Here is a 23,288-nt window from a genome sequence, read left to right as displayed (position 1 = left end):
TTTGCTAGCAGATTAATTTGGAAGTCAATGTGTTTTCAAGTATGTTAATTATTAAATCATCAACAAACAGAGAAGGGCTTACTTTGAAACCAGCCTGAGACTCAAGAGGCTCGGCAAAGAAAACGATGGACTTGGGAGAACTGATTCACGTGTTTACTGCGCCAAGTTTCAGGCATTATGAGAAGTCTGTGCTGATACATTGTGATTTGAGAACTTAAATCTTGATGGACTCTTAAGAGTGAGGCTTTTTTCTTTTTCTTTTTCTTTTAAACGGTCAGCGTTTCTGTCTCCTGTGTTTTGTCTTCCAGCTGTGGAGCACTTTAGGTTTGTGTTCACGTGGCGTTGTTCCCTGAACCACCAGGTTTGTGGCTCCGCGCTCCTGCCTGCCTTGATCGCGTCTTCCCCGCCCCGTGGGTTTTATCCTGAGGACGGTTCTCCGCTGTGTGGAGTGGAGGATCAGTGGACACTGGCTTTACCGACTCATTTTCTATGTAGCTCCCAGTTTCTCAAAATCATAATTGTCTTGGATTCCCTGTGAAACTGGGAGTCAGGCCTTGGGCACAGTGCTGGGTGGCCTTGGGTGCAGTACTGGGGCAGGAGGGAGAGATGAGAATAGGAAGGACGGGTTTGTCAGGGGAAGGAACCCTTTGCCGCATTCCTGTGTCTGTTTTAGGTTAAAGATGAATGGCCGGGTGGTGGATGTCTCCCCTGCTGTGGCTGGACCTCGCTGTGCTGAACCCTGAGCAGGGGCCCCAGCAGCTGCCTCCTGCCAGGCCGGGGCCACAGGGCTGGGCTGCTGCCTCTAGGGTGGGTTGTGAGGGCTCGTGCCAAGTTGCAAGGGTCTGCACCGCTCCTGTGTGACCTGAGGGGCATGGGGAAAGCTGGTCTGTGCTCCTTACCTGGGAGAAGTTGAGCTCACCTGGGCCAGAGCTTCTGGGGAGGTATTAAGGCAGAGGCCTGGAATTCCTGCTTTCCCCAGACAGCAAGAAAGCTCAGTGTTGCACCTGCTCTGAGATGCCCTCAGCAGCCATATATAGTTGACTTGAACATGAGGGAAGGTGCCAATTAACCCGGCTCTGTGGAGAGCTTTGAGGAGTCCAGGCCCTGGGCCCCGGGCTTTTTAATATGTTCCTTCCTGAACAAAAAAGAACAAAAGATCCCTGTGGCTGATGCCGACTGCATGGGGTAGGACATGCCGAGCTTGCGTGGGGCTTGCCCCTGAGTTTCCTTGGTGCTCCTCCCAGCCCCCACGGACACCAGCCTTTCCAGGCCGAGGCTTGTCCTGTTTAGACCCTCGTTGGTGGGGTCTGTGGTCCTGGATCGAGGGCCCAAGCACTTCTTTCATGATTATAAGTGATTCACCAGAGACGCACGGCTGCCCCCAAACATCTCACGAGCATGAGATACAGCCAGTGTCGCCACCGCAAGCTCATAATTCTAGTGGAAAGAGGAAATTTTACTTTTAATGTGCTCGTGTGACTCAGATGCAAATATTTAATTCCCGTTCAACTTTCAAGAGCTTGAGAACCTCTGAGATTCCTTGAAAGTTGTTCCTTTGCCCCACGACTAACTCTCCTGTGGAAGGAGGCTGGGGTGGTCCGCAGGGTCTGGGGTCCTGCTGCGTTCTCCAGGATTCCTTAGGTTTCATCATTAGTCCCAGCTCTTCAGCAGGTGGAGCTGATTGACTCTGACATTTCCATTATATTGTTCTTGTGTTGCCTCAGTTAACTTAGAATAATCAGTATTTACCAGAAATAATTGATGGCGAGATGGGAATTATTGGTGATTCCCTGACATAGGCAGCCTGTATAGATAAGCGTGTTACACGGTGTCTGATTTCTGAGATGTTGGTCCAAACCTTCTCAGCAACACACTTTGAAGGGTAGATTCCTGTGCAGGAGAAGCTGCTTTTCCCCGAGACGCGGTGGCGGCCCCTGCACTGGCATGGCAGGGTGGGCGTGTGACTGGGCAGGGCTGGACCTGCTCCTGTCCGCCCCTGTGCTGGGCGCGTACCTCCGCACCACATGTGTGTCGAGGGTGCCTGCCTTTGTTCCCCCAGGTCGAACTCATAGAATTGTATAGCTTCCTGACACATTCCTGCATAGAGATGATTAGATCTGGGGGCTGAATCTCAATCTTACATGCATGTAGGTAAATTATTCACGTAAAAGACTTGGGTCCTCCACGTTCAGGGTCAGGAGGCGCGGGGTGGGTTTGGAGACAGCTGCCTGGCCTCAGGAAGTTTCTCTCAGAGCCTGTTTCTTTCTCTAGCAAAGTAAATGATGCCTTCCTCACGGGGCTTGACACACGCTCAGTACTCAGATGCTGTCTGGTCTTTATTATAGTTAGTATTTGGGAAACAGCATGGCTGGTAAGAAAATGCGTTATCTTTACAATTTATAGAATGTCACACAAGGCAAGCGTGAAACCGGGACTCTACCCTAATCTGAAGATGCTGGTGCTTAGTCTTCTGAAGCATTTTGTTGTAATTCTGGCGTGTGTCAGCCAAGTCATATGATGGCACCGCATGCGTGATGCCAGCTCAGTTACCTTGGAACGGGGAGCCTGAGGCTGCCAGGGAGCAACCCTCCTACCTCCAGCCTTCGGCGGTTTCTCTCTCTCCTTCCCTCTGTCCCTCCCTATCCCCCACTCCTCCTTTCCACTCCTGCTCCCCTCCCTATCCCCCTCACTTACTCTACAACAGACACCCAGACTTTGACAAATCCCAGCTGGACCTATTTATCACTGGGCTGGGAAACCAGAGGGAAAGGGGCCCAGTTACTACAAAAATAGAGAATTGAAATAGAATGTGAACTACTTTTGCGTATTTTTTATTTTAATCTGAATATGAAAGGCAAGTATCAGCATAAAATGGGTGCTAACTGCGCCACACAGCTCCAAGTCTGCCTTGTCGGGGCTCCGTGGGTTCCCACGCCCTGGCCTTCTCTATGAGTGTCTGGACACGCCGTGGCTGCGAAAGGAGCATTCAGTTATGGTCCTTTGAATGTTGCAGAGTCACGTTTAATAAAAATCTTCACGTTTACCCACAGCCAAGTCTTGATTTAATAACAGGTACTGCAGGTCTCTGGGTGGGCCTGAGCCTCTGTTTTAGAAGCAGCCGCACCATCCGAGGGGCAGGTCCGTGTGGGCTGGCAGGCGGCCTGGTCCTTGGAGCACAGGGTGGACCTGACCCAGTCCTGGCAGTGGGGGGCCTTGCAGTTCTAGAACGTAGTGATGCAACCTGTGGCATAAATAAAAAGCCTCATGTGCCCCCATGAGAAGCTGGGGCTTCCCCTCAGTAGTGTGGTGTGCTGTGTTTGTGATCGTGCAGATGTAAAAGGGTGAGGGAGATGTCTAAAAACTAGGCTCCCGAAGACAGCCCTTCATGTCGGGTGCTTTCATGTGTGTATGTACACCTGTTTGACGAGTGTACACCTTCACGCATGTACACCTGTTTGTGCATGCGCCTGTTTCACACTTGTGCCTGTTTCGCGTGTGTGTGTGCCTGGGCATTCCCCTTGTATTGCGTCATACGTTGTATTTTACAGATTTTTTTTTTTCCAGTTTGTATCGTGAGCTTCTAACGACTTTGTGAAGAAAAGAGGGGATCCTGGCAGCCTTTGGCTCTGAGAAACGTCATGTCACGGGAACAGATGAGACAGCCCGGGTGAGGCCGGCAGATGCCATCGTGGCCTGGGAGTCCGTGCACATCCACTGTCTGTCGCTGTGTGACAAGTGACCCCAAAACCTAGGGGCTTAAGGCAAAGTACACGTACGACTGTACAGCTTCTTCAGGTTGCAAATTCAGGGCAGCCTTGCTGAGCGGCTCTGGCCCAGTCCCCCGGACACCGTGAAGATGCTGTCCAGGGCTGCAGCCATCTGTAGGCTCAGCTGGGCTGGAGGTTCTGCTCCAGGATGCTGTGCTGACGTGTCTGCGGGCAGAGGCCTGGTCCTCCACACCTGGTCCCTCCCTGGGGCTGCCAAGTGCATTCCTGCCCAGGGCCGCTCCTTTCCCCAGAGACGTAGCAGTGCTGGTCTTATGCCCAGCGTCAAGGTGGCCGGGTCAGGAGCAAAGACTTGTTTCCCCTACTCGGCGGCTACTCCTGCAGGGCTGGGCGACAGTGGAGGTCGCGCAGGAAGGTGTTTGCTGAAGACCGTGCTCTGTGACTTGACGGGTGTTCCTCCCAGGAGGGTGAAATGGAGACTGGACGCTGGGAGCGGCATCCTGCGTGACCCCATGTGTAGTGGGGTCACAGCAGAGCTAAGTCCTTCCTTTACAGATACTTTTCAGAGTTTGCCTGTCTTTAGATTCTCTGATTAACATGTCTGAGGAGGGTCCCAGGAGTCTGCCACCTGCCAGGCCAAGGAGGTTCCCTACATGTAGCTGGTCCCCTGACACCCTGAGAAACGTGACTCGAGAGGATCACCCGAGTTTCCTAAATGAGTCACCTGCCTTCTCTTCCCTTTGCTTTCATGCCTCCCCCAGGGTGGGACAGTCCTGTCAGCCGCAGCGATACCTGCATGCTGGGGTTCCAAGGAGATTGGGGGTGTGTCGGGTCCCCCAGGGAGATTCGGTGACTGAGGATGCTGTCATAGCAGCCAACATGTCCCTATTGTTTTCACTTTTAATGAAGTTCAGTTACTAGGTTTTCTGAGGCACAATGATGTCCTTGTGAAAAATTGGTGATCAGGGAAGCAAGCAAGTGTGGGAAAATGATCCTGCCCTTAAATCTAAAAAACGATGAAAAAAAAAGAGCCCTGAAGAGCCCATGAACCTCCTCATGGGGCGGTGAGGAGACACCTCAGTAATGGCTTAAAAAAAAAGTGATAATACTGAAGAAAAGGTAAACTAAATTTTGGTCTCCTATGGGTAAAGAGATTGTGGTTTACATTTTGGAGGTATGCGTTTATATACTTATTTATTTTTCTTTGTTGGATTTAGAATTAGTTGAAATAATTGTGTTTTTTTAATTAAAAAAATTGGGGTATACGAAGTCTAATCCCTTTGTGATATTTCTGTACTGTGAGACTCCACATACAAAAGTGAAGCCCAGACTGTCTGTCTCTAATGAACCAGAGAGAGGTGGTCATCTCCTACAGGCCGGTCTGGTCTCCAGGCATCTGGCCATCCTCCCAGTCTTGGGCACACCTGCATCACTGGTGCTTTCTGCCAGACTGTGACTCTGCCCAGGTTTCAGGAGCACCCGGAACTGTTTTCCTAGGGGCTCCTGCTTTGTCCTGGCTCCTGGAAGCACAGGCTTTTGACGAAGGACTCTCCCCACTGCCAGGTAAACTGGTGATTGCCCCACAGTCTGTATTTCTTGCATGGGGCGCAGAGAGTCTGGGCGTGGTGTCGTGGCCCTGGAGCCAGCTCTAGGACTGCACGGCGGCCTTGCCTCCACCCCTCATCTGGGAACAGGGCGGTGGGGAGGAGAAGGGAAGCAGGGTCTTGCCCCTTCTGTGTCTCGAGAACACGGGAACACATCGTCCCATTGCCTGGCACCATTCACAGCCCAAGCTTGTGTGAAGTATTATTTTATAACCTCCCCTGACAATGATGTATTTTATATAAGCAGCACATAAAGTGGTAATTTAATACCCTATCGAGGAAGATTAAACAATAAGGAGCCGATATCGCTGTAGAAAAGTTACTTTATCCGGGAAACATTTATCTACTGCAGGTGGATTTGAACCATGGCTTCCTCCTCGGTGGCTCCTGACGAGCCTGTGAGATTCTGTCCTGTTCGCCACTGTTAGTTATAAGCTACACCTTTCCTTCTATGATGTTAGTTACAAGCTCTACCTTTCCTTCTATGATGTTAGTTACAAGCTCTACCTTTCCTTCTATGATGTTTATTTCTTGCCTGTTCACCACTGTTACAGTTACAAGCTATACCTTTCCTTCTGCGATGTGTATTTCTTGCCTATTCACCACTGTTAGTTACAAGCTATACCTTTTCTTCTGTGATGTATATTTCTTGAAGGCATGGACTAAATCCTAATTTCACAGTATTTGATGCACACGCTCAAGAGATACTTGTTTGAATGAATGGATTAATGAAAAATAGAAGTGGTGACTTCACTTTTAATTCATTATGTCAAACTTTGTTTACATGGAAAATTTTATGGTCCTTTGGATAAACAGGGCCTCTGTGCAGGGTTGTTAGAGATTGTGAGAGTGCCTCAAATGGCTCTGTGGCTCTAGGCTCACAAAGGTCTTCAGGGACTTGGTGGCGGCACCTGTGTTGAAAACTAAGTTCTGCAAATCCATTCGAGTGACCTGCCAGCACACACAATCCTACTTCCCAGTTGATTTCTGCACAGAGGCTTCTCCTGAATGCCCCAGGTGAACGTGGGTTTAGCCAGCACTGCTGGGCTTCCACAGCAAGCCAGGGTGCTGCAGGGATGAGAGAGAAGAGGGGCAGGACCAGGATCTTCTTGGGACCCAGTCCCCGTGTGGGGACGCTGCCTGGCCTGGTTCTTCTGGGGGAGGTCAGGGAAATGATGGCATGGAGGGACTGTTGGCACGAGCTGCTTGCTCAAACATAGATCCCAGTCCTGTGTGAGAGGCAAAATAGAAATTTATGTGGATATCATCATTAACATAGCAAATATGGGCTTCTTCCCTAGGGTGGCTGACCCTCTTGCTCATCTGCTGAGCAAAGGCCAGGCCCGGCCTTCTGGGCCTCCACAGTGAGCTTTTCCCAAGCTCTGTCCACTCCGTGGAGATGGCCGCAGCCAGGGCAGACAATGGGGTGTTTGCCACTTTTTTTTTTTCTTTTTCGAGACGGAGTCTTGCTCTGTTGCCCAGGCTGGAGTACAGTGGTGTGATCTCGGCTCAGTGCAAGCTCCGCCTCCCAGGTCACGCCATTCTCCTGCCTCACCCTCTCGAGTAGCTGGGACCACAGGTGTCTGCCACCACACAGGGCTAGGTTTTTGCGTTTTTAGTAGAGATGAGGCTTCACCGTTTTAGCCAGGATGGTCTCAATCTCCTGACCTTGTGATCCACCCGCCTCGGCCTGCCAAAGTGCTGGGATTACAGGCATGAGCCACCACACCCGGCCAGGTATTTGTCGGTTTTTGAAAGCTACATTTAAAGAATGAAATAGACTGAACAGAATTACTTCCTTTTGAATGTTTAATACTTAATCTACCAGAACACTTAAATACAGTTAATGTATTCAAATAATAAGAAAGAACTTTCCCTCTGTTTCCAAAGCAAAAGTATAAACAATCTTTTACTTGGCAGGGATTTCACTATGTTTCTTAAAAGCCAGCAAGCACTTTTCCTGAAATAGACCCGTCTCTTCCTCTGCATAGATTCTATGAACATTTTATTTACATTTCTGCTGTATCTTGATGTGATAGATTATAGAAAATTCCTTGCTACTGGAACTTCACGATGCTTTCCTTTTAGACATCAAATAGAAAGTATGGATAGTAAATCTCAGATTAGTTGCCACTCTCGGTCTTGGTAGAGCTGCCACCAACAGCCTCTGTCAATTACAACAGAGTGTGTCTCCCTAGCAACTAGGTTTAGATTGCAGACCAAGCCAGGATCACCCAGGATTCAATGCAACGTCTTCCAAAGCTGTAGCCACTGCTCCTGGAAAAGATTTGAGAAGCTCTCCCATTGATGCCTGTGCATGGCTGTTCGCAGATCACAGCAGCTGCAGCAGCATCTCAGAGGATGCCGGCAGGGGTGTCCTGGGTACTGACTCCACGGCAGGGGCCTGCAGTATCTGAATGAAATGGCCGTGACACTGTGTACCCTAGAGGAATCCACAGCCACGTTTCAAAGGTGCAGTGGCCCGAGGTGAACCCCAGAGCACTGAGGAGCCTGGAGTTGACCTGTCACAACTCCATTGAGAGAACTGACTGAATCCCGAACCTGTGCGGGCAAAAGATGGCTATTTGAGCTTGGCTCCTTCCCAGGACAGGGCAAGGGAGGTTGTCTGTACAGCTAGTGGGAGCTTGACTCTGTTCACACTCGGGGCTGAGTCACGCTCCTTTCTGTGAGCCCAGGGAAGATAGACATGCCTAGCTTTCCTGGAAGAGGGCCCTGATGAGTCGAAGCTGAGCTTCAAGATGGTCGGTGTTGTGGTGTGCGTGGCGGGTTCCGAATCGGTGTGTGCTGAGTGGGGACCCGGCTGCTGCTGTCGCTATTGGGCTCAGCAGTCGCTGCGGGGGAAGTGGCTCCTGTGGTACTTGGTTTTCTCCTCACAGAGGTGGGTTTCCCTGCGGTGAAGGTGTTGGTGCTGTGACAGGCAGCCTGGCAGGAGGAAAGGTGCTCGTGGGGTTGTGCCCCGAGGCCCCCTTCCTCTTGAGGAGCAGGAAGTGGGTTTGGGACCCAGCTTCCCGCTGCGCTCCCTTGCTAGGTTCTTGGCCTCGGGGGCCGGGAGAAGCTGAGTGCAGGGCTGAAACCTGGACCCCTTCCACAGCCTCCACGGCACTTGTGGTGGTATGCAGGACATGGCCCTTGGAACTCCAAGCCCTACCCTGGCATGCCCGCCCGTTGGGGCATCTCGGGCACCTGCTGTGTGCTAGGCTCCGTGGTGGGGTGGGCGGTAGCAAGGGCTGTGGGGTAGAGTGGACACGGTACGCGGATGATGATGAGAAGCATCAGGGAGGCAGAGCACAGCTGAGACCTGCAAGGCGGGGACTGGCTGTGGGTGTTGGGGCTCAGGGAGCTGCCTCTACCCAGAGCCACAGTGGCCAGTGAGGGCAGAGCAGGGGACCGAGGCCCAGGGAAGCCGTGTGTATGGTTCGCATCAGGTGTGCGGGTCTGCCGGGCTGTGCGACACTTCTCAGTCCTGGCTGGGCCTGGGGTCCCAGAGGGAACGGAGGGTCTTTGCATCTCCTTCCTCTTGCTTCCCTGCTGCTTCCTGGTCAAGGGATGCTTCTTTATTGCAACTCTGGCAGTTATTCTGCATATTAAGAGGAGTTTCACAAAATCATAGGGGGAGAGGCGGACTAGGGATTCATTTTTTTTTTCTCCCCCTGATTTTATACGGAGGCTTCTACTATCCCTTAGTGTGGAGGCAGAGTGCAGATGCTCTACAGTTCTCTGTCCAGGAAGAGAAGAGCTGCTGGGAAGCCACAGAGCCGATCATTGCAATAGCTCTGACATTTTAAAGTGGGAAAATGCTGATGTCTATAATAATCAGAGTAAAACTTCAGTAGCTTCAACATAAAGATATCGAGATGATCTTAGAGTCATTTCGTCCCTAGATCCTTCTGCAGTGTGGAGTGTGACATCTCTACCAGCCGCTGGTCTGTGACCGCCTGGGGGTAACTGAATGCTTGAAGTGTAAATGAGAACTTCTAATTTTATTTAATTTTAGTCAAATTTAAATAGCTATATGGGCCAGGCACCGTGGCTCATGCGTGTGTTCCCAGCAGTTTGGGAGGTCGAGGAGGGTGGATCATGTGAAGTCAGGTGTTCAAGACCAGCCTGACCAACAAGGTGAAATCCCATCTGTACTTACATATATAAAAAATTAGTTGGGCGTGGTGACAGGCGCCTGTAATCCCAGCTACTCGGGAGGCCGAGGCAGAAGAATCACTTGAACTCGAGAGGCAGAGGTTGCAGCAAGCCGAGATCGAGCCACTGCACTCCAGCCTGGGTGACAGAGGGAGACTCTGTCTTAAGAAAAAAAAAAGATTTTAAAAAACCCTACATGCCCCTAGTTGCTTCTGTAGGAGACGGCATGGTTCCAGAAGGTAGACTTTGTGTTGAGGACTCTGCAGCGTCAGGCTGGAGACAGTCTCCCTTCCTAGCAGCGTGGGCCGCTGGGCTGCTCTTCTACCAGAAGGGATGGTGGCGTCTCTGGGAGGTATCTGTGGACTCAGATCTGTGTGGATTAGTGACTTGTGTTACTCACAGATACTTAATTTTATGGGTAAATGAATACCTGGACTGGCTGCAACTTCAGGGCGAGATTCGGGAGTAGGGAGTGAAAGTGACGACGGAACCCTGGGCTTGTCCTGCCATCCCCAGGAACCGGTCGGGGCGCCTTCTCGTCTGAAGTCCCAGCACGTGGTCAGGGTACCCCTCCCCTGTGAACCCCCCCGGAAGTGATCGGGGCACCAATCCCCTCTGAAGCCCCAGTACCTGGTCGGGGCACCCCTCCCTTCTGAATCCCCCAGTACCTGGTCGGGGCGCCCCTCCCTTCTAAAGCCCCCAGACTTTCCTGGACTGCGGCGCTGCTTCTCCAAATTCTGCCCTTGGCTGTTTTCTAGGAATCACCTGTACCCGAGCAGGCTGCGTGTGTCACTTCTTGTCGGATCTGGGGTGTCGGTGAAGCTCATTTATCTTGTCTTCCTCCTCACGTGCCATATCTCACCTGTTGTCTGAGTTTGTGTGAGTGCGTGTTGTGCGTTCTCAGGCTGTACTTGGTGCTTAGGTGACAAGAACGTCTTAGAGCAAGGGAGTGTCTGCTCCAAAGGACGCTGTGAATGAATCGAGACACGGTTTACTTGTGGGGTTTAAATTTCCTGGGCGTTGGAGGCAATTAGGGGGAAACAAGGTCTAAAAAAGCCCCTGGGGATGAGGAAGGCAATAATGAAAAAAATTACTCTATACACACTTAGCAGTTGGTTTAATTTGTAGGTGAATTTTGCATTTTGGGAACTACTAAAGCTATTTTTTGTAGGGATTCCTTGATGAGCTTCTTGTTTTCTGTCAAGTAGACAGTAAAGTGGATCGGTTTTGCCTTTAATTCTGACTGACTAGAATCTACTTCCTTTTTCCCCCCATTCACGTTAGGGTGGGGATTGGACTAGAAGAGCTGTAGGATCTCTTTATTTCTGATCTTAAATGAATTTTTTCTTTACTCAGTTTTTTTTTTTTTTTGTTTTGTTTTGTTTTGTTTTTGGTGAGCTGTTACTTTTTCCTTCAATGCACTGTTCTTTGGTTTGGAAAACGGGCTCTATTTGTACCGTGCTTTAAATGTACACAATGGTTCTAAATTGCTACTTTTCGTTAAAGTTAGATACAACATCTTAATTAAAATGTCATCCATAATTGAGGCACAGTCTGAGGCCTGGAGACCCCTCTTGTCACTTCCTTCCAGCCGTGTCTCCTTCCCTGGCCACGTTGCCCCTGGCCACATCTCCTCCCCCCAACACGCCGTGTCATCCCCCTACCACGTCACCTCTGGTCACATCAACTCCCTCCTGGCCACATCACCTCTGGCCTCACTGCCTGCCTCCTTCTCTCCCTGGTAGCCTCTGTGACTCCTGCTGTCTACCCTCCCGTGGGTCTGTTCAAGGCTCTTTCCCCGTTTTCTGCTCCTGAGTGGGTCTCAGGGCCTGGATGTTTCACAGGATGCAAGTTTCTTCCCTTCCAGCCGCGGGTCTCTGAGCGACAAGTCCAGAGAGGGCATGAAGCTCTCCTTACCCACCTCGGGGCCCCGAGCCCTGACCGCCGACCACCAGGGCTTTTCTGCAGGGTGTGGGGCAGACTCATGCGTGAATTGGACTAAAAAGGTGCTTCCAGGAATCCTTGTTTTAAGTGCACTGGAGCAGAGATGGGGAGAGGGGACCACCGGGTTTGCTCAGAATTGGGCCCTGCTCACAGCCAATGAGGCAACATAAGCACCTCCTAAATGAAGCATTCAACACACTGATTTTACACATGACAGAAAGGTTTCACATAATGAGTGAGTTTGAGCTGCATTTGAAGGAAGAACAGGTCCCTGTAGGTGGAGATGAAAGATAAGGGTGACCCAAGCCATCAGCAGCAGCGGGGGTGGGGTGGTGCAGACTCCCCATGGATGGTGGGCATGGCTGAAATGCAGGAGAGGGCAGGGGTGCGAAGGAACAGCAGGGCGGCAGTAAAATTCCCCTGCAGAGAGGGGACGTGACTGAGATATTACCACATGTATACAACTGAGAGATGATCTGAGGATGATTTCTGGGAGCCTATGGGAAGAGCACGTGGTCATCATCAGTTCTCGGGATCTCTTTTTATGAAGTGAAAACAGTCATGCCTCTGCCTATCTTGTGAGCTGTTAAGATCAAATCAGATAATCTTCAGCGAGCCTTGTAAATGCTAAAAGTTATGACAGACTGTTCCAGCCCGCTTGTCTCCACCCTCCTTTCCTATTCGGTAACGTGAACCCTGCTGGGTACCTCACTATCTGCCTGGCTTTCTCCTCCATAACGTGAGCCTTGAGTACTTGCTGGGTACCTCGCTGTCCACCTTCCTTCCTCAGTAACGTGAGCCCTGAGTATTTGCTGGATACCTCGCTGCCTGCCGTACAGCTGGCTGTAGAATTGTCAAACGCACTTGACTGGCACATAAACAGAAGTGCTCGCCAGGCCTTGGAAGGGCTTTCTGACATGTGGGTGCCTTCTGTTCCCTGTTAGGCTGGAGCTGCAGGAGCCCTCCTAGACCAGACAGAGGACCAAGGCTGTGGCCTCGGGGTGGGGACTGGGGGAGCTCCCTGGGTTTATTGTGTGGGTGAGAGCAAACTTCAGTCCTGCTGTGGCATTGGGATTCAGGGTTCCTTCTGGAATGTTCTGAGTGAGAAACAGGAAGTTCGCACAGGTGCGTCTTCTGCGGATTTTATGGTTATCTTGGGAGAGCACTGGTGCCTCTGAGCTATGAACCTGCAGAACCACTTGTTCCACTAACGGCCGCCTTTATATAAAGAATGACTTACAAAAGATGCCACTTCAGATGGAGGTATTTGCAGGTGTGGCCTGAAAAATGAACAGAATGACTTTCATCTCAAGGAAAGTACCTTACATTATTCCCAATGATAGACATTTGAGCTTTCCAGCGAATATTAAAATATAAAAATCTTGTGTGTACCACTTTCTCATGTGATTAATGATATTGATGCGGTTTTGTTTTGTTTTGTTTTTTTACATATAACGAAATGTGGAAGCTGCTCATAACTCTGAATCAGTATTATCTAACCAATGTGTGATTACAAAATCGTGTGCTGGTAAAAGCCATTCAAGTGCAAAACGGACCAGTCGACTTAGAAGGAATTGGGGCAGAAAGGTCCAACGAGCAGAGCACAGACTGTGTTGCAGACAGCCTGTACGGAAGTGCCACTTGTTACATTTGGCAGCAGAGAATACCTAAAGTGATCTGAAAACAGTGAAAATACCGCTTCCTAATTGTATATCAGTATGGGGTCGGACTTTCTTCATAAACTTCAGTCACGGTTCTGCAGCCCACTGAACGCAGATGCAGGCATGAGAATCCTGCTGTCTGAGGTGCGGAGATGTTAGGTGTTTTCACAGCAGCACAAACTGTTGCCACGCTGCTGCTTATTTTGGAAAATGGTTTCTTCTTTAAGACTGTGTTAAGATGTAATGACTTTATCCTTGTAAAATAAACTAAACTGTTACTTTTTTTTTTTTTTTTAAGATGGAGTCTTGCTCTGCCACCCAGGCTGGAGTGCAGTGGTGTGACCTCAGCTCACTTCAACCTCTGCCTCCTGAGTTCAAGCGATTCTCCTGCCTCAGCCTCCCTAGTAGCTGGTACTACAGGTGTTCAGCACCATGCCAGGCTAATTTTTGTATTTTAGTAGAGACGGGGTTTTACCATGTTGGCCAGTCCGGTCTCGAACTCCTGACCTCAAGTGATCCACCTGCCTCTGCCTCCCAAAGTGCTGGGATTACAGGCATGAGCAGCCACCACTCCCGGCCTGATGAGAAAGCTTTTTTGTGCTCTTTAATAAAGTGCAAAGGGTTCCTGAGACCCAAAAGTTTGAAAACCACTGGCTTAAACTGACAAAATTGTCCACAATTCTTCAGTGTATCTTCTAATCTGTTGATGGAGAAAGGACGGTAAGGGTTGCTTTACTTTTTGCCTTTCACAACTCAATGGTGCCGGGACAACTTGGGTATCCACATGGAAAAGGATGGACTGGACCCTTCCTCACCGTACAAGCAAAGCTCAACATGGATCCAACGTAAGGAGCTGACTGAGACCCATTCTGTCAGTCTGCTGGGTACCATAACGGACACCACAGACGGTGCGACTTAGACAATAGCAACTTGTTTCCTTTTTCCTGGAGACTGGAAGCCTGAGATCAAGGTGCGGGCAGGGTTGGATTCTCTGGGGCCTCACCCCATGCTGTGTAGATGGCGTCTTCTCTGTGTCTTCACAGGTTTCTCTTATGTGCATGGAGCACTAAGGACTGTGTCTAAATTATCTTAAAAGAACACCAGTCATACTGGATCAGGGCCTACTCTTAAGATCTTATGGGACCTAAATTACCAAGCTAAGGCCCTGTATCTAAATACAGTGACATTTTAAGTTTCTGGGGTTGTGACTTTAACATGGGAATCTTGGGGGGGGGGGGGAATGGGACAGTTCAGCCCATGACACCTTCAGGGGAGAATCCTCGAGAAACTGTTAGGTTGGATTAGGCAATGTTTCCTTGGCTGAGACGTCTAAAGCTATAACAAGCAACTGAAGGGAAAAAGAAGGTATCAAAATTAAAAATGTTCATTTCAGAGGATACTATTAAAAGACAACCCACAGAACAGGATACATTATCACGATAAGGACCTGATATCAAGAATATATTTAAAAACTCTTAATAAAAATCCAATTTAAAAATGGACAAAGGATTTGAATAGACATTCTCCAAAGAAAGACATATAAATGCCTTAAAAAGCACATGAGATGTTTAGCAGAATTCGTCATCTTAGAAATGGAAATCAAAACCACTGTGAGATACCACTTCACAACCACTGGGATGGGTAAAATCCCAGTATTGGACAGTGACTTGGTGGTGAATTTGGGAAAACTGAAATCTTGATATATTGCTAGTGGGAAGGGAAGTAAAATGGTACAGTTGATTTGGAAAAGTCTGGCAGTTCCTCAGAAAAGTTATGCATGAAATCACCATACGACCCAGGAATTTCACTCCTAGGCATATGCCCAAGAAAATTGAAAACATTTTTACAAAAAAAAAAATCTTATGCAAGAATCTTCATAGCAGCATTATTTGTAGTAGTAGAAACAGTCCAGGTGTCTGTCAAGAGGTCACTCACTGTGAGATTCCACTCACCTTGGACGTGAAAGATGTCAGCACCGAAGGTCACGCCAAAGGTCATGCACTGTACGATTCTTCTCACAACAGATGTCCAGAATGGGCAAATCCAGAGAAACGGAAGTCGGCTGGCAATTGCCAGGTGCTGGCGGAAGGAAGGAGCAGGTGCTGACTCTTAATGGGTTCAAGGTTTCTTTGGCCCATGGTGAAAAAGTCCCAGAATTACATACTAGTGGTTGATGTGCAGCTTTGAGAATGTGCTAAAAAGACTGAATTGTATCCTTTAATATTGGGGCTTTTATGGTTTTTAAATTCCTTTCAATTTAAAAAGGAACTCAAGAACTTCTTTGGTGTTGATATTTAGATGGTGAAAGAGACAGTATCCAAAACAAGTTACTATGTAACTCACGTCGCCAGAGTTAAACTTCATTTTCTGAGGATCTTAAAAGGAAGTGTGTGAGCCTAGGAGACACAATGATCCTACACTAGATGTTACACCCCATCTTGCTGATTTCTATCTCACATAACCATATTCAGGGAAAACCGACATGTAAACGTGAGCTGAATGCTATGCAGAGGCACACTCCTCTTACCCGGATGATCTTTAGTGGTACAGTAAGAGATGAGGTCATAGCAACGTTAGTTTAGTTAAATTTCTATGGCAACAGAAATTTGGCACATCTGATGAGTTAGATCTCTCTGCACAGCTCCTAATGGGATTGCCCATTTCTCTGTGGTGTCTGTGTATATTCTCGCTGTGGAAATAAGTGATAGCACCTGCACAAACACTTGCCCGGAAACGTGCACGAGGCTGGTGAAGGCAGAGGACAGGCAACAGGGAAGCATGGCTCAGCCCTGGCAAAGAAGACCGTTATTCCGAATGCAGAAGATTCAGGAACACAATCGTTGGGAAGACTGGTGATGTCCGTGGATCTCACCGCTGTTGTGTTGTATCTGTGCAGCCAGTTATCAGAGCTGTCAGAACCGCACGTGTTGGTATTGGTATCATCACTCAATGCTTCTGACTTTTCGTGGTGCTGAGGATGACTGCATGTGGCGGAAGCAAAGTACTGACCTAGCAGAGATCATCAGATCCCAGTTCTTTTTTATGAAGGGGGGCAGGATTAGAACCACCCCCCCACACTCCCCAATCCTATAAGAACTGGGATCTGATGATCTGTGCTGTCGAGAGAGGCAGGGTTAGAACACCCCACTCCCCAATCCCATTGTTGAAAATAATAGTTGGCTTGGGAGGGTTTTTACTCCTAAGGTTGAAGCTGTGCATTTCTGGAGCCTGGGCTGTCAGCCATGGTGGCTGGGGAATGCTGGGGCTGCGGTCGTCCGGCCGCTAGCAGCCCTGCTGGTGGGTCCTGCCTCTTTGACACCGTTCATTTCTGAAGCTTGCTTTCCCCGGTGTTGGAAGTAGCAGCACTGGAAGAATGGCCGCCTTCCTACAGTGAAGCTCTGGCAGGAGAGGAGAAGACACGGAGTGTCTGTTCAAGGACGTGACGTTCTGGGCACCGCACCATACGTTCTGCTTCTCAGCGGTGCCTCTTGGTTGATGTTACCATCACCTGGCATTTCCCAGGAGGTAACTCGCAGATGTCACACTGATGGAAAGCTGCAGCAGCGCGGTTCGAGTCCAGGGCCAGCTGGAGCACATCAGCAAGGTCAGGCTGGATACATGTGCGTGCTGACAGGAAAATGACAGGAAATATGTCATTTCAGGGAAATGACAGGAAATGTGCTTGCTGACAGGAAAATGACAGGAAGACAGGAAAGAGGCCCATGAGGAGAGGAACCAGTGGATTCAAGGCAGGGAACCGAAGGAGCGAGTCATCACAGGGTGGGAGACTCAGGAGCCAGCAGGCAAGTGGGATGTGGCCTCAGGGTGCTGCTGGGTTGGTGAGGGGCCTTCTGTGACTTTTCTAAGAATGCAGTCAATTGTAGGGGTGGGTGCCGGCTCCCGGCTCCCGCACATAAGAGCCCAGCCTCTTGCAGGAGACCAACGTGTGCACTGGGAGGTCCTAGTTGCGTGTCCCAGCATGCGGCCCAGTGGCCCCTGACAAGGTTCAGTGCACCAGGGACACAGTGGACTTTTGGTTCCTGACCCAACGAGGAAGTGAGGGTGTGAGTGAGGGCCGAGACACAGATGCAAGGATGCACAGGATGGGGTGCAGTCAGGTGGAGAGTCATGCTGTGGGGTCCGGGAGAGTTGGGTTCGAGAATAAATGGGACCGGGTTGCAGTCAGGTGGAGAGTCATGCTGCTGGGGTCTGGGAAATGTGTTGTGTTTGCTTCTATGTGAATAGCGGGACCTGAGCATGTCTGTGCTTTGACATTTAATCTGTACACTATCCTTGGCAGGGTGTGTATCTCTGTGGCAGAGGATACCCCGGCCACAGTGGATGTCAGTGGCAGTGGCTGGACTCACGGTCCGTGAATGTTACATGATTGAACGTGTTTGGTACATTCTCAGCTCCTGCCCAGGTGCCTCCCGAGTATCGGGTGCTGTGGCTCCCCACACCCTTCCCATCTGTGTGTCGCATGACCACCATCTTCCTACCATGTGTTTGTGCTACCACGGCTGCCATGTCTAATGGGCACTTTGCTTTCCAGCTACTTTGCTATAACCAAACCCTTGAACGACTTTCCCTGCGTTTCAGAGATGATAGGGTATTCGTCTTTCAAGATTGCTCTGAGGATTTCCAAAAGCAAATGCAACTTACAGGGTGCAAGATATTGGAAATGACAGTAATTATAGATGAGTTTTCTCAGTGTGTTGATTGCGGTAAAATTACATAGCACTCTATTTTTAAGTGTATGGTTTGGAGGCATTAAGTGTGTTCACACTGTGGTGCCACGATCACCGCCATCCATCTCCAGAACTTCCTGGTCTCCCCACGCTTGAAACTCGGTCTACCCAACACCAGCTCTCCTTCCGCCCCAGCTCTGGGAAGCACTACAGATTGCTTACAAAATAGGCTTTTTCAGTAAGAGAAGGGGCAAGGAAAAGAGCTCTAAAGACTGTCTTGAGATTTGAGGAAGTGTTTTAGGTTTTGCTGTCTGGTTCCCGGTGTAAAGGAACTATTGCGGATGTGGGAAGGTGAAGGTCTGTGATCTCAGGAAGTGCTGGGCTGGGCAGCTTTCCCACTGTGACGGGGGCACTTGCCCTCAAACCCGCCTGAGATAATCGCGTGAGGATGGTGCTGCATTGTGACAGCTCTGAACTTGGTCTCCTTGAACGTTGCCAAGTACATAAGCTTTGGCGGTTACCGTCTAGTGTCTGCGGGAGACCTAGAATTTGAACATTGTTGACTTTAGAACACTCTCATTTTTATAACACTCTACCTGTTCTCAACAATAGGAAATATGCTGTGTCCTTTTTTTTAATGCCTTAATATTCTGTGTTGCGGTGGCAGTAGTTGCAGCGGACGCTACTTCTGGTTCATGGTCATCGCCCAACACAAGCTTCTGGAAACCGTGTGAAAAATGAAGGGGAAAGTGCTTTTCTGCAAAGGGCTTTTTTGAACATCGTTTTTTTCTGGAATATCTGTTGTGTAAAACGTTTTCATATTTAGGGGTTTGTAACGTGTTTTATACTGGTTAGCTTTGAAACCCCATGTTTTTGCATGTCATGGGGCTGCTTTATCCTATTCTATGATATAGCTGGTTTGCAAAACTATTGGTTATTTCACTTTAAAAACCAAAGCAGCTTACAGATTGAGTGTGATTCCTGTAAGAATTTAATTGTAAAATTGATTTGTGTTCAATAAGCTTACTTGAATGGCTAGATCCGTGGACAAAAAGATAAGAACATGTCAAGTCTCTGGGCCAGGAAGGACTTCCAAATAATACAAGTGATACACGGTAATTTCTTAACAAACAATTAGATTTAGTATATAACGGGTTAAAACCTCTATATTTTCTATTATAGCCATTCCACAGTGCCCATGGGCATAGGCTGCAGGACTGCCTATGGAATCCAAGGTCTGTGGGCACTCAGGTCCCTGCAATAAAATGGCATCGTGTTTGCATATGACATATGCACATCCTCCTGCAGACAGTCATGTCAGGGTTGCTCGTAACAGCTATACCATGCACATGCCATGCGAGTAGTTGTTTAATGAATAATAAAGTCTGAATGCTTAGTACAAACACATTAAAAAAAAAATCTTGATCTATGATTGGTTGATTCCACAGGCCTGGAACCCCGGGAGAGAGTACAAACTCTAGAAGCAAAACGAACGAAGCACTTGAGGTCAGCAGTGACGGGTGTGGGATCACACTGAATCTCATGTGTTTTGTTGTCTGTGTCACTGTGTCCCGTGTAAACGGGAATCATTTGTAGCTTAAAGTAAAATAGGTAACAGGAAACACGACAGAATGGGCACGAAGGCGCGCCCCTCATTACCCCGTGTTACAGCCAAGCATCTGCCTCCTGGGGAAGGATCTGTTCTGTGGGGAGACTAGATGTTGATGATTTCCGGATGTGTGAAGGGAAACTCCCTCCGAGAAGCGTGGCTTTGGCCGGAGCACATCAGACGAGAGTTAGCGTGGCATGGAGTTTCCACAGTGCCCCTCAGGCCCGCTGCTTCTCTCCTCTCCCCACCCCTGGCCCTGACTCTTACCAAGGGAGGCAAGTTCAGCTCCAGCTGAGCCCCGCACAGGGCTGTGGGTCTCTAGGGCAGGTGCCACCTTCGCCTGAACAGGCTGTGTCAGAGGAGGGTCTGGCTGTACTTGAGCTGTGAGAGATGCTCTCAGAGATCCAGCATCCTACAAATCCAGGTGCTGAAGGTTCCTCCTCTTCCACCATCCTGCGGGGAAGGGGGTCTTATCCTGCTTCCCCTCAACCCAAGCTGACTTCTTGTCTGTTCTGTACACCTAGGTTTTCAGAGCAGTTATTGTTAATCATCTAGCAGACAAACAACCATAAGGTGACAGCCTGGGAGGGTAGACGGCGCTGGAAGGTAGTTTTCTGAATAACAGCGTTCAGTTTCCTGTTTTGCCGTCATTTGACCCAAGGCCCCAAGATAATTGAAATATTGTCAGCCAAACACCGATTTTTTACCTGAGGTTTTTTTTTTTTTTTCTTCTTAAGTTATGGGTGCAAACTTATAACCAGGGACCTGACAAAAGGGAAGGATTTATTTGCAAAGTGAATGTCGGGGATGTTTGGCATTTGCCAACTGTGACTAGCAGGGACCCAGGCTGTTTCCGTTCTGCCGCCCGACTCCTGACCCTCCAGCTCCTGCCCCTGTTCCCACCAGCAGGAAGAGGAGCAGGAAGGTGCCTTTTCCCCTTTAAGGGGATGAGGTGAGAGTTGCACCTGCCAGTTTGCTAGTCCCTGGGGTGATTCTCCAGCATGGGTGGGAGTTGGGTTTGGAGGCCTGAGCCCCGTGAAGCTGGGGTTGCTGTTCCCTGAGCAGCAGGAAACTGGACTCTGGGAAGTGGGGTCAGAGGGTAGCATCCGCAGGAGGGGCCTCTCGTCCCGTTTGACATCTTCACTGCAAAAGGGGGTGTGGGCTTCATGGTCCATTGACAAATAGAACGTTATTTTTGTGTTGTTTTTTAAGCACATCGAATCCTAATTCCTTTGGCCTTTACTAAAGTGGCATTTTGTAATTCCACATGATTTCATTGATATACTCGCAGGAAAGAATGCTTCCTGTAAACCAGAAGGATCTCTGAGACGGTTCTCGGCCCATAGAGAGTTCATTTTCCCAAGGTGAAAGACACAGCCTCAGGCGGGGTTGAGGACACACTGCAACAGCCTCAGGAAGTCCTGGACATGTGTCCAAGGTGTTTGGGACACAACTTGGTCTTACACATTTTAGGGAGACGTGAGACATCAATATATGTGAGATGTACGTTGGTTCGGTCCAGGAAGGGAGGGACGGCTCCAAGCGGGGAGGGGTTTCCAGGTCACAGGTAGATCAGACAAATGCGTTTCTGGTGTACCTTTCCAGAGGAAGCAGCCAGATCCGCATTTATCTCCGTGTGCAGATGGGGACTTTGAATTCTCTCCTCTGTCCATGAGGAATTTCCTTGTGGATCGGTTGTGAGGGAGGTACGTGGCTTTATTTCCCCCTCCCCCCAGTAGCTGTCTCTGTTCGGAAGAGCATGGGAGGCAGGTTTGCTCTAAGCTCTTCCTCACCTTGACGTCCCTTTAGCGTAGTGATTTTGGGGTCCTGAGATGTAGTTTCAACTTCATGTTTCTGAACACACTGGCACTGGAAACAGTATTGTAGGAGGCATCTAACTTACTTAGAAGAAGAATCTATTTGGAAGGACTTGAGCACATTCGTCCTTGAGAGAACCAAGCCTTTGTTTAGTTTGCTTTGCCCCGAGGCTGTTACGCTGCCCCGGGCTGTGCGTCCTTAGAAAGCTGTGCCCCTCTGAGCTCCTGCCTGTGGAATCTGGTGACTTTGAAGTTAATCCAGCAGCTACATGTTTTGGAAAGCAGATTGCCTCTTAAAGTGTTGGTGATTATGATTCTAGCACTAGAATTTCAGTGTGTATTTTCCACCCTTCTTACTTTGTCTCCTCATACACTGAGATGCTGCTGCATTTGTTCTTAGGCTTCACGGAGGGAGGGTCAGTTCTGACCCTTTCTTAGATATTGACCTTGAACGGACAGAATCGAGATTCAGAAAAACTCTCGAGCTGTGAGAGTGTGCTGATATCTATGTAAGTGGGGTTCATGTGTCAAACTCAGGTTTAAGAAAAACCAATTCTAGGCTGGGCATAGTGACTCACACCTGTCATCCCAGCACCTTGGGAGGCTGAGGTGAGCAGTTCACTTTTGAGCCCAGGAATTCAAGACCAGCCTGGGCAACATAGCAAGACCCTGACTCTACAAAAAATTAAATAGGAGTGGTGATGTATACCTGTGGGCCCAGCTACTCGGAAGCTGAGGCTGGAGGATCACCCAAGCCTGGCAGGTTGAGGCTGCAGTGAACCATGATAGCACCACTGTACTTATGGTGCACTGTGCCTGAGTGACAGAAGAACAACCACCCCCCCACACACAAAGTATCAATTCATGCAGTGGCCAGTTCTGCTGGGACCACCTGTTAAGGCTACTCTGGGCCTCACGGTGTGAGAAGGGTCTGTCCAGCGGCAAGAAGGAGTGGCTTGAAGGCCTAAAAGCCAGTTGCTGTTGGTTCAGCATGACTGCGGGTGTGGAGTTGGGGGAACGGCTCTCCATGGCATGAGTGGGTAAACGGATGGGCTTCCAGAACGAGCCCCTGTGACTTTGCCTGGTTTGCATCCGTCCAATACAAATCCACAGGCTCTTACTCTAGAAGCTTCTGCTGGGGCTGATGGACTGGCCTGGGGACAGAGGGTGCCCTCAGAGCCTCAGGGTGCCGTCTGGTTTAGGAAGGGCACTTAGTCACCTAGATCTAGGATTTATGACACTACAAGGGGACTGGTCACACTCGGAGCAGCATCCATCTGCATTCTAGACTTGGTTCTAGGTGAAGTATTTTGGAGCCTGTTGGTACCCTGTGTTCTGTTTATGTGTAAAACAAGTTAGAGTTATAACTAGTTAAAACCTGTTTTTAAAATTTTGCCACAGAATATGGCAATTGTGGTGAAGCCTGACCAGAGACCCCCACACTTGGACTCTGCCGAGTGCTGGGGCTGCAGGCGTTGACTGCATCGGCTGTCCCTCCCGGCGTGTCTGTGTTCTTGACACGGGCGCCCATCGAGGCTCGGCCTGTGGGACTCGTGCAGCCGTTTGTCTCCGTGTTCCTCTGAGGTTCCGCAGACTTCACGGTCCCATGGCAGAGCGTACGGTATCTGCTTGCATTCTGATTTCCCCAAACCCCAGGACAGGCCAAGAGTTCGTTACACACAACTGCAGTGGGCCCCGTGGTGTGGATTTGCGGTGACACAGCCTTTCCCCAGCTCGGCCTTTGTCTCCAGAGTTGGCTTTAGGGTGATAGAAGCTTCCTTCAGACTGGGGGGCCCTGAAGCTTTGGTGCTAGGAATTCGGTGACCAGCACGGATGATACCCCATTCTCTGCATTTGTAGCAATAGTTGTTAACATGAACACGAGATGTACAGAAGAAGGAAAAAGGAGGTTTTATTTTCAGAGTAACACTCTGTGCTTTGGGAAATGTGGTCTTGGGGGAGCTGGAAGCACACGCCCCTCAGGAGGAGAGGAGGCCGCGGCGTTACACGTTCCGGGGTTTGTTGGCTGTGTGTTCATCGGGCTCAAGGAATGTCTGAACGTTTACAGGGAAAGTGGGGTTTGTT

This window comes from Macaca nemestrina, chromosome 2 (assembly GCF_043159975.1).
Source record: "Macaca nemestrina isolate mMacNem1 chromosome 2, mMacNem.hap1, whole genome shotgun sequence".
In the NCBI taxonomy this organism is placed as follows: domain Eukaryota; kingdom Metazoa; phylum Chordata; class Mammalia; order Primates; family Cercopithecidae; genus Macaca; species Macaca nemestrina.
This window is presented reverse-complemented; position numbering follows the sequence as displayed.